The sequence below is a fragment of the Marmota monax genome, unplaced genomic scaffold (assembly GCF_021218885.2).
Source record: "Marmota monax isolate L192 unplaced genomic scaffold, Marmota_monax_Labrador192_F-V1.1 WCK01_AAM20220418_F8-fsc00026, whole genome shotgun sequence".
NCBI lineage: Eukaryota > Metazoa > Chordata > Mammalia > Rodentia > Sciuridae > Marmota > Marmota monax.
The window spans coordinates 16,729,884-16,746,148 of NW_026693108.1; the positions used below are offsets into that span (position 1 = coordinate 16,729,884).

The following is a 16,265-nucleotide window of genomic DNA, read 5'->3' on the forward strand; positions in this document are numbered from 1 at the left end:
TTATCCTTTTATCATTCATATGATAATATCATAATGAATATCAAGTATAAAACTATAGACTATTTTTCTGCATTGCCAATAAAAACTGTTCACTATATCTTATAATTCAATAAGCGACTATAATCTCATCAGCATGGCACAAAACAAACTTGACTCCAGATTTTATAAAGTTTGAGATGTAAGGTCATATGCTTTATTAGTCATATTTTTTGTAAGGAATTAATTCTGGTCTTCAAGGACATTCAGCAAATCTTGGCTCTTAAAATCTGAAAAGCAGTTATCAAATTTTAACAATGTATTAAAAGAAAATTAGTCTTTGTCTATCAAGTATTGCTACTTCCCATTTTAAGAATTTCATTTTAAAATATCACTCTCAATATTCAAAAGGCTTAGATATTCCATTCATATTCTTTTCCAAAATTATATGTTATCTCATATAATATTAACCTATGTATCTAAGATTCACAGATGTGCTCAGGCTCAAGAGAAAAAACTGACATTGAAGTCACTCACTTGATGGTCCTCAAGAAGTCTAAGGTTGTATCAGTTACTCACACTGGTCCATTTCCAGTCTTAAATTTTGCTTTCAGAGCCTTGTGTGGAAGCTCACATGCACTCAGAAGTCATACTGGATTCACATCACTTCTCCATTTTATCAGCTGTCTTAGGAATTATGTGGACTATAATTCTTTTTTTTATTTTATTTTAGTTATTGGCGGACACAACATCTTTGTTTGTATGTGGTGCTGAGGATCGAACCCGGGCCACACGCACACCAGGCGAGCATGATACAGCTTGAGCCACATCCCCAGCCCTGGACTATAATTCTTTTAGTCAAGGATTTCTGGGTACGTCTATCTTAGACCCTAATTGTTTCAGAAAGAAAAAGTTATTATTCAGGTATCTTCAAACAATACCTTCACTGCTTTGGGGCAAGGTGAATAGGACAGAGAGAGAAACAGAAGATTTGATAACTAAATCAATTTTAAGGGACTTAATTTAGCTAAAAATTGAGTGAAACAGAACGTAAGGCAGAGAGATCACAGTGTACAGTTGGGTGGAACTTTCTTCCTAGTCCTAAAGTTTCCTGGGGAGACATTTCTGATAGAAAAAATCCTGGCCCAGTCTTGCCCCTGGAGCACTTCTACCTGGAAAAGAGGAACTATCAGAAGTAGGAATGAGGGAGAAGGAACCCAGCTCACAACACAAGCTCTCCCTGTCCCTTGAACACATTTGCTTTCTGTTCTGTTTTTGGCCCAGAGAAAAAATGAGAGAGACCTCTGATTGTCCAGATGTGCTACTAAGTATGGGTGCAAGTCTATTACAATCAGCTTTAATCTCCATTTGTCACTTAGTCTCAATGTATCTGTCTTCTCTCTTCTGTTCCTCACTTACTGCCAAACTGGGGAAGCAAAGGAGAAGAGGATCATTACTGCTGATTCTGTAAAACCCCCAAATTTATATAAGACACTAGGGGGCATGTCCTCCAGGGGGCTTACTTCCTCTTGAGAGAAATAAACAAAAATAATTTTAAGACAAATGTAAGGAAGCAATGAAAAAAAATATGTAACATATATGAGACCCTGGTAGAGGCAGAAGGGGGTTTTAAAAAAGGGATTCTGAAAAGGCTTCAGGGAAAACTGTTAAGTAGACTTGAAAGCATTTGGGATTTGAAAACCGACTTACAGAGAGAAGACGAGAAAAATGTTCCAGGTATAGAGAACTAAAATAATTATTTAATTGATTGCTCAGTGGTGTTCAAAGAAGCACACTGCTTTACAGTCACACACACACACACGATCAGACTTCTGATGTGCTATCTACATGTCTATGAAGAAACACATGAGTGTGTGTACATGTGTGTACACGCGTCTATGCAACCCTCAGGAAAAGCTCTGATGGGAAGCCCACCTTGTTTAATTGAGGAGAAGAGAGATGAGTTTGTAGGTGGCTATGAGGACTTTTAGCATTAACTCAGACTGCTGATGTCAACTACCACACATATCTCTATACAGTGGGGTTACATTTAGATACTAACAAGTTATTCAACTGATATAAAGAAGAAAGAGAAAAAGAAAGGAATGGGGTAGGAAGACAGGGAGAATTACAATGAGAAATACTTGATAATGAAATTACACAAGCCTTAATTTATTTCTGTATTTAGAAGTCACCCTAGGACGGTAAAATGCCAATAGGACATCTTTATGACAATCAATATTCATTACACTGATAAATGTAAAAATCAAAATCAATACCCAAAGTTTCAACTGATAGAATACTAGATAAATGTCATGTGGCTACTCACTTCAAAAATTATAGGCCTTATATGTCCATCTCAATACATCTGAATTTAATTTTATTGTTTCTCACTGATATAACCCTGAATAAGTTGATTTTGCCTTGGACTATTTCCAAACTTATAACATGCCTCTAATTATTCATCAAGTACACAATCACTCAGATAACAATATTGCTAACAATGAAGCAAGGTCTCTCTAGGGTAAAATCTGTATTTCCAAACCTCTCTTTAACCCACTTCTATGTCCATGATAAAACGTTAATTTATTGTTTATGTTTTATAAATTTAATAATAGTTATCATGTTTATTCCAAATTAGGGCAACTTTTACTAATGTGTTTCCAAGAGACATTGAAATGAGAAGAAAAGAGACTCTGACCTTGCCAAAGCACTCCAGGCAGGCATCCCAGAGGAGATGGGGCTTGAGCTGAAATCGGAAGGATACACATGAGGTGGATTGCTCAAGGAGAGGGAGGCAGAGAAGAGAGCCTGGGTAGATCCAGGATGGAGCCTTCCAAGAGCCAGGAAATTGACTTGTAGTCAGGAGTGTGGAATGCCAGATGAGTACAGTTCTGGGGGCCACATTAAGCAATTGTGTCTTCTTTGTAGAGGCCATGGAAGATGTCACAATATTTGAACCAGGCCTCTCTGGCCTCAATTAGTCAATCTTATCAAAGAACTTCATATCTCTGTCTTTCCCAATAAGATTGACTTGGCTGCAGCAAATGGAATTGACACAAACATAAGCAAAATGCTTACCTGACATCTAGAGATGGCTCACATGCTTACACTACTCTTTAAAAAAAAAAAAAATTCACTTAGAATTGGTCTTTATGGAGCCAGGAAAGTTGTATCCGCCCTGTTCATTCCACTACACCTCCCTGCAGGCAAAACCCTACTTACAAGTTCATTGCTGTACTCTGAGATGAAAAGTAGTACATGACACCGTATAGATTTTCTCACTGACTGAGGAACCTAATATTCAAATTTTGATATTCTAAATGGAGATTATCCAAGTCTTGTCTCTGTACCTCTATTTTGTAGACTGTCCACATGAACTGAGCAGAGTTTTTAATACAGAACAACGCACCTGCCAACATCTGAGCATAAGATAGAAATTTGTAAATCAAGAAAGAGGTACTTAATTTTAAAGGAAGTGCCCACGAACCACTGAAACACAGAAAGCAACCATGAACGGGCATGATTCCTGAGGGACATGCCCTTGTCCCACGCCCCTGACCCATGTCCTTTTCTGCAAAAGTAACATGAGGTCAACCCACAGTGCAGGAAAAACCAGCACCAAATTGTATAACTCCACCTCTCTAGCCCAGTCCAAAGCAACTGTCTATAAAGATTAACACCCTATACAAATAGGATGCTTTCTCTCCCTCTAAAGATGGCTCACATTCTGCCTTGAACATGGATTCCTTGCTTTACACCAAAGGCATCTCTATCTTGAGATTGTCCCATACTTCCTTGAATGTGTATCTACTTTCCTAAATAAACCTCTGTCCATGCCTTTGACTGGCATGTGCTGAAATTTGTTCTGCCATAAATGCCAAGAGACCTGCTGATCCTAAGTTAAGTTCCCCCTTCTCTCTGGGATCTCCTGGGACCCTTCTTCAGAGAAATCTCTTCTCCAGGCAAAACCATCTTAAGTAAATGGCATTGACACTGCATATCAACTATCCAAAGGTTACTTAGTGTATGTTCAGCAAAGTATAAATTTATTTCTCAAATAAGCATCTTTTAATTCTTTATCTCTATAGAAATGCACATAACCCACTTTAAAAGATCTTGAATGATATACACAATGCTAAAAATGAGCTCTGAGAAAACTATGCAATATATATCATTTATTTTTAGGTTGAAATGGATAAAATCTAAATTAAGAGGCTAGTTACTAAGGTTACAAAAATGAGTGAAGAAAGTAAAAACAGTATTCAGTCAGTCCTATCAAATAACAAAAAACTTACTCAACAAGATATACTTTTATACAACACAATGGCCCCCAAGAGCTACATGTCTGCTAATCTAAACACATTCATTCTTGTTTTTTCATCTATTGTATAAAAAAATCTATTCCTAAATAAACATAAAACCCGTTAGCACTATAAGCTGATAAAAATTAGGTGTAAAACCTAGTAAAATGTTAATCTGGTGTTAAAAGAGAAAACAACGCATCATGATTTAATGATATTTGACTTTTTTCCAAGTTCCAAAGACCACACAAAGCATTTCAATCTTAAATGCCTGAAATTAGGTATTAAAAAAATAGTAGTTGAAAATCATATCAAACATTTGTGTAGTCCTTTACAATTCACAAAGTGCCTTAATTTACATTAGATCATTTAGAATAAGAGATCAAAGTGGAGGGACCAAGAATTAGACTTGTTTTGCCTAGAGAATGAAAGAGCAGGTGTAACTTCATACAAATCTTCAAACATATGAAAAGGTTTTTTAAATAATCAGAATGAAATGATAAAAGAGAAAACACGACAGGAATTTCTTCATGGAAAAAAAGATATATTAAAATATTACCTTGCTAAAAACATCTGTTGAAATGTATAAATAAGCTATTCAAGAGGTCAAAGTGGCTGCAATGTCCTAAATTATTGGGTCTTGTGTCTTCTTAGAAAAGTCCATATTGGTCACATTTGAACTTTCCATTTAAGAGAAAAATCACATTCCTAAAAATTTTTGTTTTTAAAACTTGAATAAAATAGGTTATAACAACTTTGAATGCATCAGTATCCTAAGAAATAAGTGTTCTACATATTCTCAAAGATCCACCATGTAAACCTTCATATTTCAAAGCTGCAATATCCCTATTAAAAGAGACCAGCACAGCTGGCTTCCATTATTAGTGAACTATCATTACTTCAGCTTAATTTGGATTTTACAAGTTATTTTCTTTATAGATCAGTAAGTCATAAACTAAAATAGGTGTCACAGTCTGTTTATAATCTCTTCACTTCCAGAATGCACAAGTATCTCAGTTCATTTTCATGCAGGAATTCTAAGCCATCATTTCTTTGAGTCTCTTGAGTAATACATGACAGAGTATAGAATAATAAATCACATTTTACTACTTATAGAATGGCAGAAGCCATGAGGCTATATATAATTCTCCATTACTTCTGCCTTCCATAAATGGTATTTACCAGCACAGCCCCAACTCTGACATTTAATCTCCTTAAATTCTGATCAAGTTATTAACATTACCTGTATTTAACTGGATAATAGTCATTCTTCTTTATTTCAACACTGAGGGGAAAACTTAACAAAACGACCTCTATATGTTACCCAATTTACATGAACTAAACCCCTCAGCTTCTATATTCAGATCCAAAGCATCTAAACTACAAGCTATGCTGGACCCGGGCAATTCAGATACTGACCCATATGAATACAAAAAGCATTAATTCCCATCTTCCTTCCTATAAATGAGGCTACTGGGTCATATGAATTCTGAACGTCCCTTTTTCTGTAAAGGTAGGTTTCTTTAATTTCGTAGCAGCCCTATGCCAGTTTTTGTCATTTCTGTTGTCAAATATTTGGTGACCTTTTGGTTGCTGGGATCATGAGTTGCTGCTGTGAATATTGGTATGTTATGAGGGTGTCTATAATGTGTTATTTGCAAAAGATTACGTTGGCATGAAAATATTCACAAACAACCAGAATTATACACAAATTAAGAATTAACTACTATGACATATAAGCACATCATTTATACTTGTGAAAAATAAAATTAATTTATAAAGTGCTAACAGTGCTTGGTAAAAACAGAATTCCCACCTTTTTTTGCTTATTGGAAATCAGAGAATATAAATATCAACAGATAACTTTAATAGTTATTATCATTTCTACATTTTAGAGTATGGATTAAACACATGCATGTGTAATAGTAGACTGGTAAATATGTAATAATCAACTTTCCAGGAAATAAGGCTTTGATTTCTTAGTGCTTGCCAATTTCTATAGTATAAATACTCCTACCTTGGCTGATTTTGAGCTAAAAATGTGAGGTCAACTATTTTGTAAAACTTCTGATAATTTAACAATGAGTCTTTGTGAATCAATAAATGTTGGCTCTAACACAATACTGCATCAATATCTGAAACAGAAATATACATATACACACACCAAAAATATGTATATACACACACAAATGTGACAGCAGGCATAAAAGGAAAACTTAAATATAGTTAGTAAGCAAACTGATTTCTTCAAAGTTTATGGTGGTTCTTTCTAAAGGTCAGAATTTCACTTCATGTCACCTATATTTCTAACCACATATCTTACTTAATTGCCTCTGAGGTGCCTTATAGAGTAACACCAATGGTTTTTATTTTTTTATTGGTTGTTCAAAACATTACAAAGCTCTTGACATATCATATTTCATACATTAGATTCAAGTTGGTTATGAACTCCCATTTTTACCCCAAATACAGATTGCAGAATCACATCGGTTACACATCCACATTTTTACATAATGCCATATTAGTAACTGTTGTATTCTGCTACCTTTCCTATCCTCTACTATCCCCCCTCCCCTCCCCTCCCATCTTCTCTCTTTACCCCATCTACTGTAATTCATTTCTCTCCTTGATTTTTTCCCATTCCCCTCACAACCTCTTATATGTAATTTTGTGTAACAATGAGGGTCTCCTTCCATTTCCATGCAATTTCCCTTTTCTCTCCCTTTCCCTCCCACCTCATGTCTCTGTTTAATGTTAATCTTTTCCTCCTGCTCTTCCTCCCTGTTCTGTTCTTAGTTGCTCTCATTATATCAAAGAAGACATTTGGCATTTGTTTTTTTAGGGATTGGCTAGCTTCACTTAGCATAATCTGCTCTAATGCCATCCATTTCCCTGCAAATTCCATGATTTTGTCATTTGTTAGTGCAGAGTAATACTCCATTGTGTATAAATGCCACATTTTTTTTATCCATTCATCTATTGAAGGGCATCTGGGTTGGTTCCACAGTCTAGCTATTGTGAATTGTGCTGCTATGAACATCGATGTGGCAGTATCCCTGTAGTTCGCTCTTTTAAGGTCTTCAGGGAATAGTCCGAGAAGGGCAATAGCTGGGTCAAATGGTGGTTCCATTCCCAGCTTTCCCAGAAATCTCCATACTGCTTTCCACATTGGCCGCACCAATTTGCAGTCCCACCAGCAATGTACAAGAGTGCTCACTTCGGCAGCACATATACTAAAATTGGAACGATACAGAGAAGATTAGCATGGCCCCTGCGCAAGGATGACATCAGTGGTTTTTAAATGCATCAGCATTTACCATACAATTAGTTATGGCCATATGTTTGGTGTCTGGGGAAAAACAAAAAAAAGCAGGCCAGATTTGAGAACTCAGATAGCAGACCTCTTAGAAATTTCATAATCTTATCTTCTTATCATCCTCACGATAAGAATGCCTATTGGTGAATGAAGACAGTGCTTACTTGGGTAGACTCACATATTCCAAATGCAGAGAGAAAGCACTTAGTTCTCAGTACACCATTAATCTCACCTGTTTAATGAGTCTGCTTTTATTCATCCCAGCCTTCTTCTCTAATGGTGCAAAATTCTAAGGAGAGAAGTTGACTGGAAGAATCCCTAACGCTCCATCCATCCATCATCTATGTAAACTGGAAAGCCCAAGCCTTAAGCAAAATGGCAAAAGGTCCACATAACAGAAAAGCAATGAGCTGACATCTAAAAGAGCGAGGCAGAGAGTGCAGGCACAGCACAACTCCACCCATACGTACCGACATGTGACCAGCACCCTCCAGGATTGTCCAACATGGCGCCTCTAAGTGCTTGTCTGCTGCTATTGGGAAAATAACAGCATAACATAGAAACATGGTGATATTCATTGAAATGTTGAATGCCTATCACTTTTTTTCTAGCAATTCCACTTTCAGGAAATTATGTTAGCAATAAACTCCCACTTTTGTGAAAATGTGTTCATGTAAGGACATTTGCTATAGAGCTGTTTGCAATCACATCTACATTGTCCTGGAACAGACAGACCACTGGTAAATAGGGACAGAGGAATAAAATTCAACCGTCAGGGTAGAGGCAAGTCTTTATATACTGAAATGAAATAAACCTCAAGATGCATTAAGTGGAAAATAGTAGCATAAAAATGCATAGAGTATGGAACCATGTGGTTTAATACCTGAAATATAAATATTTCTGTAAACAGAACCTATCAATGGTAGTAATACAATTGCCTGTAAAAATGTTTGTCTCTGAAGAGGTCAAGCTTTTTTATCATTTTCATTATCAGTTCATAAGTAAGTTCTAAGAAGTAAAAACTTCTAGAAGCTCTTGTCATGACTTGTCAAATGTTCCAGGTTCAATGTTCCTTAGACTCTCATTACATTTTTTTTCACAGAAAGACTTCAGAGTCACCTGGCACAAAAGGATCTACATTTTCACCCACTTTGAAAATGAATCTCTCCCACTTGTTCTCTGACTGGAATCCTCCCTCCTTTTCTCTCAAGAGACCTCTGAAGGCACTGTCTCCAAAGTAATGGTCACTGTTGTCCCCTAAAGTTTGCACCTGAGAAAGGTAAATGTTATTTTTCCCTTGAGAAAAACTCTATGAGCCAAGAAAAAGTTGTGAGACATTGCAAGGGGCCATGCATTTGCCCAAAAATGTGAGAAGCTGAGGGTTGTAGGGGTTATTTCCTGTATACCCAGCAATGTTACAGTCTTATAAAATCAGAATTTACATAGCATGGGCACTCTCATTACTAACTTAATGTAAAAAAAAATACGATATATAGATATATATATAAGTGTGTGTGTGTGTATATACAAAGAGAAAAAAATGTGAACAATGTCAGAAACACCAAAGTTACTTCATCTTTATTAATCTGCTTTTCTTGATCAACATTTGCCTATCCTCAATATTTTTCACTAAACCCCAGGTTAACACCTCAAAAGTGAACAGATAATCAGTTAAATCCACCAGTTAAGAGGCTTAACTATTTGTCCAACCCTGGGCAAAGTACATCTGAAACAAATGAAACTACATAAGCCTATCCCTGGAGAAACTGAAAATCTTCAAGCAGCAGCCCTGCTTCTCAGGAAACTTTGGTGTGGTGTACTTACACCCAGTTTCCCTAGGAATATGGAGTTTCTTTTATTACTTTCCCCATGCAAAGAAATTACAAAATTGATTTATCTAGAATTGGCAATATACACATATACACGTTAGAATGTTGAAAAGCAATAATCGTGCTGCATCTAGACCCAGCTGTTTCAAATAAACTAATATGGGGAAAAAAAAGTACTAGCAGAGAAAGCTGAACTCATTTTCAAACCATAGCGTATGATCATACAACTCTCAGAAACTAATTGCTAAAAATATTCTTAGAGGAGCTAGGAGTGGTGGTGCATACCTATAATTCCAGGAGGTTGAGGCAGGAGGATCACAAGTTCAAGGCCAGCCTCAGCAATTTAGCAAGGACCTAAGTAACTTAGCGAGACTGTTTCAAAATAAGAAGTGAAAAGGGGCTGGGCATGTGTCTCAGTGGTTAAGTGCCTCTGGGGTCAATTCCCAGTACCAAAAAGAAAAAAGAAGAAGTATTCTTAGAAAGTGGGAACCCTGAGAAAGCCTAAAAAACAGACAATTCTCTGAATTTGGAATAACTGTATTGAAAACATCAATGAGGACCATTTTGCAATCACTCTGGTTTTGCAATCCCTTCTCATGCTTCCTGAGCCAGGCTCTATAAGTTGCCTTCTTCCTAACTGCCCACACCTGATGGAACTGGCTTCCCAGAGGGAACAAAGCACTCACTAATCAATACAGTCTTCAGTCTTCAAAAGGGAATCTGAAGACAGTAATACATCTTGGTTCTTGCGGGTGTAGCAATAAGAGCCTTGCCTTTGGTTCTGGAAAAAATTATCTGTTAGTGAAGGAATTTTCTTTGTATTTCAAAGGAATTTGGAAAAGGTGTCTGACTGTAAGTATGAAAAAGATAATGGTGCATCCCCCCACCCACCTTGACTATGCATAATTAAAACTTAACCCAAACAACAGTTTCATTTTGGCACCTGAACAACAAATAAAATGAAAGGAAATACAATCAAATTCTAATTGTTAACTTAATGACTACTACATTGCTTATAATATTATTTTTCCCAAAATACTTCTGATGCCCCTATTTCTTGGTGTCCTATGTGCATTCCTGGTGTGCTTATTGGGTAATCCAACACTGGTTTTCATAACTTCCCCCCATCAGCACCATAATACACAAGCAGAAGGACTCAAAATCCAGATGTTAGCCAAATCTACAATAAAAAAAAGAAAATTTAAATCTTGTTTTTGATTTTCCTCAAGTACAATAATGCTTTAGCAAATTATCCTATAATATGATTTAAATATAACAATGCTCTAGGTACTGACCAATAACATTATAAATTAAGGAAATGGATAGTTCTTTACTAACAATCTCAATTATTATAATAATATTCATCTAAGAGGTTTTATTTTGGGTAACAAGTCCCAAGAGTGTCTATTAACAAAAGGTATTTACTTTGATATTCTTAAAATTTCATCTTCTATATTCTAACACTAAGGTACTTTTCCATATTTTACAAGTTTTAGGGGTAGATTTGGCTGACATGTCAACTGACTGATTTTTATTAACAAAGCCTAGCAAAGTAAATGGTCTTACTAAAATTCTTTTAAAATGATGGCTGAATTATAAACAAAAACATTGATCCACTAGCTAATACTCAAATTAACTGATTTATTGATGTATATATTGAATCTCCTCAACAAAGACTCTTACAAGTTAGAATTTACTAAAATGAAGGTACCATTGCTGAATCCATCAATAATTAATTATATTGCTTTTTAAAAAAATTTCTTAAAATGAGTAACCTGGAAGAAGAGCACAGTAAACATCACTACAAACATTTGCAATTTTCTTTCTTATTTATTCTTCATTTAACAGCAACTTCATATTATAAAAATCTTCCATTCCATTGATGTTTGTACAATGCCTAAAACTCATCTATATCAAAGTAAATACATTCAGAACTTCAAAAGTCAGTTTTAATTTCTTATTCTCTTTTGAGTTTACACTGAAAAGACAGTTTATATCTGAAAAGACATAAGCAGTGACATCTAACAACTGTGTTGAAGTAACACCAATCTATTAATGCCACCAAATAATATATCAAAATTGACGATTTTACCAAAGAATCATACAATGGGAACACAATTAGCATGTGTATTGTACACACCTTATAGAGTCCTTAGATTCCCAAGTGTCTGAAAGACAGCACATTCTGGTTACGATGCTCACTTGGTAAGACCAAAGATAAGAAAGGAAAAAAATTGATGCCAATTCCTAAGAAGCATCCAATGATACACAAAGCCTTAATTATATTCCCCCTTTAACTTTCCGCCTGTCTCCTACCCTTAAACAGTTCAGCTCCTAAGACTTAACCCCCTCTAGAAATCCATTAATCAGTCCCTCCAGTGCCTAGACCTGTTCTGGAAGCCAGGCTCAATAGAAGCCTATGTAATGGAACTCAGCACAGTATCAGGTGTATGTTAGCTCTTAAGTAGAGAAACACAGAATGAGAAATCACAACTGAAAGAAATTTAGGAGAAAATGGAATGAGTTTCTAAAGTAATAGCCACAGTGAACAATAACTTACCACTAAAATGCATTTCTCCATCAAGTCTGTACTCATTTGCATTAGCCAGATACATACCATTGCTTTCCACCTTCAGGAATGACCTGGAGCTAATTTTAACTAAAATGAACTCTAAAATGTTTTGCCTCCCACCCTCCATTGGATGCCTACTGGTGTGCAACAAAGACCAACCAATGTTGAAGCAGAAAAAAACTCACTGGTAGGAACTCAGGCATGAAGAAGTAGGCTTAGAAGACAAGTAGGTACAGAAGAACCATCAGCCATGAGCACAGCCAAATGCTACCCACAGGGGGCACTGTTGAACACTTCCTGAAACTCACCACAGGTCACTCCATTAGTGCTGCTAAGCCACTGCTATATCCAGAATGAATTCTTCACTCTTCCTGCTTCTTTGAGTTTCCAACAGCCAATGAAAAGCAGGAGAGATAGATTATAGGTCATGGACCGACATCCTGGATGAAAAGGGTGCTTGGGAAGCCCAGCATCTGCCATTTTCATTCCTGTAACTGGAGGTGAGCTCTGCCTCCATCAACACTCAAAAAGATAATGATTTCTCAAACCTAGCCAGGATATTCAGATGCCAGCACCCCAAGTAACCACAAAGTATCTCAAAAGTTGATACTAATAATAAATTGTCACTTGCTCCTATACTCTAGAGCTGTCTCAGCACTAGAATCATTTTGTGCTACTTTTTACTTTTTCTAGTAACTAAGATTAAATGCTACTTAATATTTGGAAAGAATTGCAACTAATGGTACATAGGCCAATAATGTGAAAAAATTATCTTCTTTCTTGAAAAGGTTAAATTTACTCACCTGCAATAGAAAAAGTATACGCTTCACCTAGATGATAGTGTAATACTTGGGCTTTTGGAATCTGCTCATTTACTGACCTACCTATATCCATGAACAAGTTCACCATATATTGTTCACAATGTGAACAATTATACCAACGATGAAAAGATGTTGTAGGGATTATGCAAGATACTACAAGAGTTTAAAACAGTATGTGAAACTTAGAGCTCAATAAATGTGCTATTTCATTATAATTTTTTTAAAAAATACTGTTTGAACATGAAGCCCATTTTTAGCAATCTCACTGCAATATCCATGGTTTATCTCAATTCTGTTTCATCTCATTAAAGGGCAAACTTCAACTATATGGAAAGGTCAATCATTTGATACTTTCATTATAGCAAGAGAAAAGACAGTCCATCTTTTCAAAAAGATCAATGGAATAGACCATTCTACTTATCATAAAGGTAATGACTTTTTTTTTAGAGGCAAAGTTACAGGTAAAATACAAGGGTGATCTCTCTCTCTAAAAATTAGGATAGGAACAATGATGTAAAATGTTTAGCTAGACCTAAATATAAATTTTATCACCTATATTACTAATGTATATGGAAGAGAAATATCTCAATATCAGTCTCAACTGAAAATACCTCACATCACACTGTACACTGTCCCACCTACAGTGTAAGCTCTTTGAGGACCGAAAGCTCATATGCTAAAAAAAGTCTGCTGAAATTAAAGTAGAAACACCATGCATGGATGTTAGCAAATGCCCAGTAGCATTCAGAATGCTGTTTATGACAGAGAAGATGTGTGAGTTGGTCGACATGTACCTGAGGATGGCTTTCTAGAATTCAAATGGAAGACCAGGTTATGATACTGTTTGGCCCATGTGCATGGACACCAAATGCTTTATCTGTGCCTAGCACTACGGCCGGGACAAATCAAACATGATACTTCTTATAGGAGTTTATAGATTAATGGGCAACTCTTCAAATATACTAGATAGTTATATTTTATAGTTATAATGACAAGTTAAAAAGTGATTTCTGCTCAAAAATGTTCTATGAAAATATGACAGGTTAGAGGAGAGAGGAATTATCCCTACTAAACACATCCTACAAAAAGAAATGATGATGTACTGTCCATGGGAAAGCACCTTTTAATCGCAGTGCTGTTAGTCTCTGTCTCATTTTCCCAAATGAAACAGAGAAACTTTGTTTAGAGATTAAAAAATGTAATTAATAAGTCTATCACGACTGAAACAAGTGTTTCAGCAATCAGTCTTCACATTATTAGAGCTTAACACAATTTTGATGAAGTTACTATTTACTGTGGTGAGTGGTGGACCCACACACAAACAACAGTCCTCTCCAAACTGGAGAATCATATACTTTGTGTACAGGCTTAGATTTTCCAAGTTAGGAAATAAGTCCACTGTCTAAGAAATGGACTCCCAAGAGTATACGTTCAATGTTTTTGACCAACTGTGCTTTTCATTCAGAGGTCAGCAAACCAATTAGAAAACAAACAGCACCTTCAAGGTTACAACTGTTCTGTTAGGAGATATGCCACAAGCATGGAGCCATCTGCCTCACAAAGACATACACACATGCAGAACCTGAATCCCACACAGAAATAACCTCTCCCCCCCAAAAAAATTAACACTGTGTTCAGAAAGAAAGACTACCTGTACACGTCAACTTAAAAAAAAATCTGGGCTAATTTCCATTAAAACTGTTTCTGGGATTCACTTATTGCTTCGATTGTTGCCTTCTGAAAAGACAAATGTTTGTTTCTTAATATATCTGAGTCATGCTTCAGTTTAACCCTGCAGGACAGGAGCACTGATCTGGCCAGGCACAGCCTCCTCAAAGAACAGAAGACTGGAAGCATTCTGGCTCTTCACCAGCTCCATAAACAGAGGCGTGCTCCTGTCAGGCTAAGTCTCTGCTGGGCTATCAAAAATATTTTACAACTTAGATTAGTGTGTGTGCCTTCTTGAGTGGTTTTTTGGTTTGTCCGATTGTTTGGAGTTTGCAGCTGCTGCTTTTAAGAAGAGAACATACTGCTGTCCGCAAGGGAATGGAGACTTTTATTGAAAGGAAGAATTTTTCTGTTTGCTATCATCTGGGTGTCCACTCTTTATATTATTTATAATTTTAGGACTTGCTTAAATGTCCTATGCAAACTGTAACAGCACAAGAGATTAAATGCTCCATTTCAAACATCACAGAAAACATACAGAAGAACTAAAAATTGCACCAAGGCAGAATATGGAGAGCACTAAAAAAAAGCCAACTTGTTTCACCTTTTCTCCAAGTGGGACTATGCACTGCATCATCAACATAAGAAATTTAGTAACTGAGAGTCCCAACATAAATTGTTCCTTCTAGTTTCCTTTGACAAAAATAGCCACATTATTAGTGTCATCTTGGATTATCAAAATATTTACTTCTTTAGGCAAGCTTACACACTTTCAGAGGATAGTTACGTCTGTGAATTTTTAAAAATACACGGCGTTCTAATTTTTGCTAAAGGAATGTTTGTATAGGAAGTGGTAGGATTAAGTGTCATTTAAAACCACATCTTTAGTAGGGATAATCATATATGGTAAGTAGTTATTTTTCTAATCTCTCTCTAGAAATTTTATTAGACATATGGGAACTAAGATAACTTGGGATTAAACACCTTCTTTGGTATTCTGACACAACTTCCTAAGGATAAAGCATGTTCTAGCTACTCGCCCAAAGATCAAAGGCCAGCTGTGCAGAATAACAGAGCAGTCCATTTCTGAAGGAGTTCCTATAGGGCATGATCTATGTGACAGGGGAATTTAACCTCCACATTTACAATGTAAGTAGAGTCCACCCACTCATCCGCGAGACCTGTTAATACCATATAAGAAATAAATTATTCCACAAAAGAGGGGGAAAAGGACTTCAGAACCCCTTAACTCAACCTTGACCCCCCTCCAGCCTCTCCCTCCAATGGGTCACCTTTACCTGTCCCCTGGCAACCTACGTCTTCATCCCTGCACTCCCACATCACAGGGAAGTGGCTCATCTGTATGTCCGTCTTCACTACGCCATGTGGACCTCTAGGGCAAGGAAACTGAGTGCTGCTCTTTTAGCCAAGCAATTAAAAATAAATTGTTACTAACCTGTGCTGACATATGGAGGAGGCCCTAAGTAGGTAACGGCTAAAAATGGAATTCACAAAATTATAAGTGGTTCCTATGTCCATGCCAGAAGCACAATTTATTATTCAAAGCCTCCACCGTAAATAGATCATTCCAAAGGCAGTACAACTTGATTGCTTTATCCCTAGGCCTGACTTTTTAAACTAACTTTCCTCTCTATCAACTTCTTTATCTCCCAGGAAATGTCAGTGCCATTTAGAGTACTCTTTACATTTAACTTCTCTAATCTTTTCAGGTATTTGAAAATGGCTGTCAGTGATAGCTAAAATATGCCACATTTTTTA

General features: G+C 36.4%; 1 protein-coding gene and 1 non-coding gene across 3 annotated transcripts in view; one reads left to right on the forward strand and one right to left on the reverse strand.

Annotated features, from left to right (window-relative positions):
* Gpc6 (glypican 6) overlaps positions 1-16,265 on the reverse strand; it is a 1,048,357-nt gene that overhangs the window by 1,013,710 nt on the left and 18,382 nt on the right. The gene's annotated exons all lie outside the window — the stretch shown is intronic.
* On the forward strand, positions 7,490-7,596 carry LOC124099772 (U6 spliceosomal RNA). Its single transcript, XR_006854092.1, has one exon. It is a non-coding gene; the product is annotated as a U6 spliceosomal RNA (small nuclear RNA).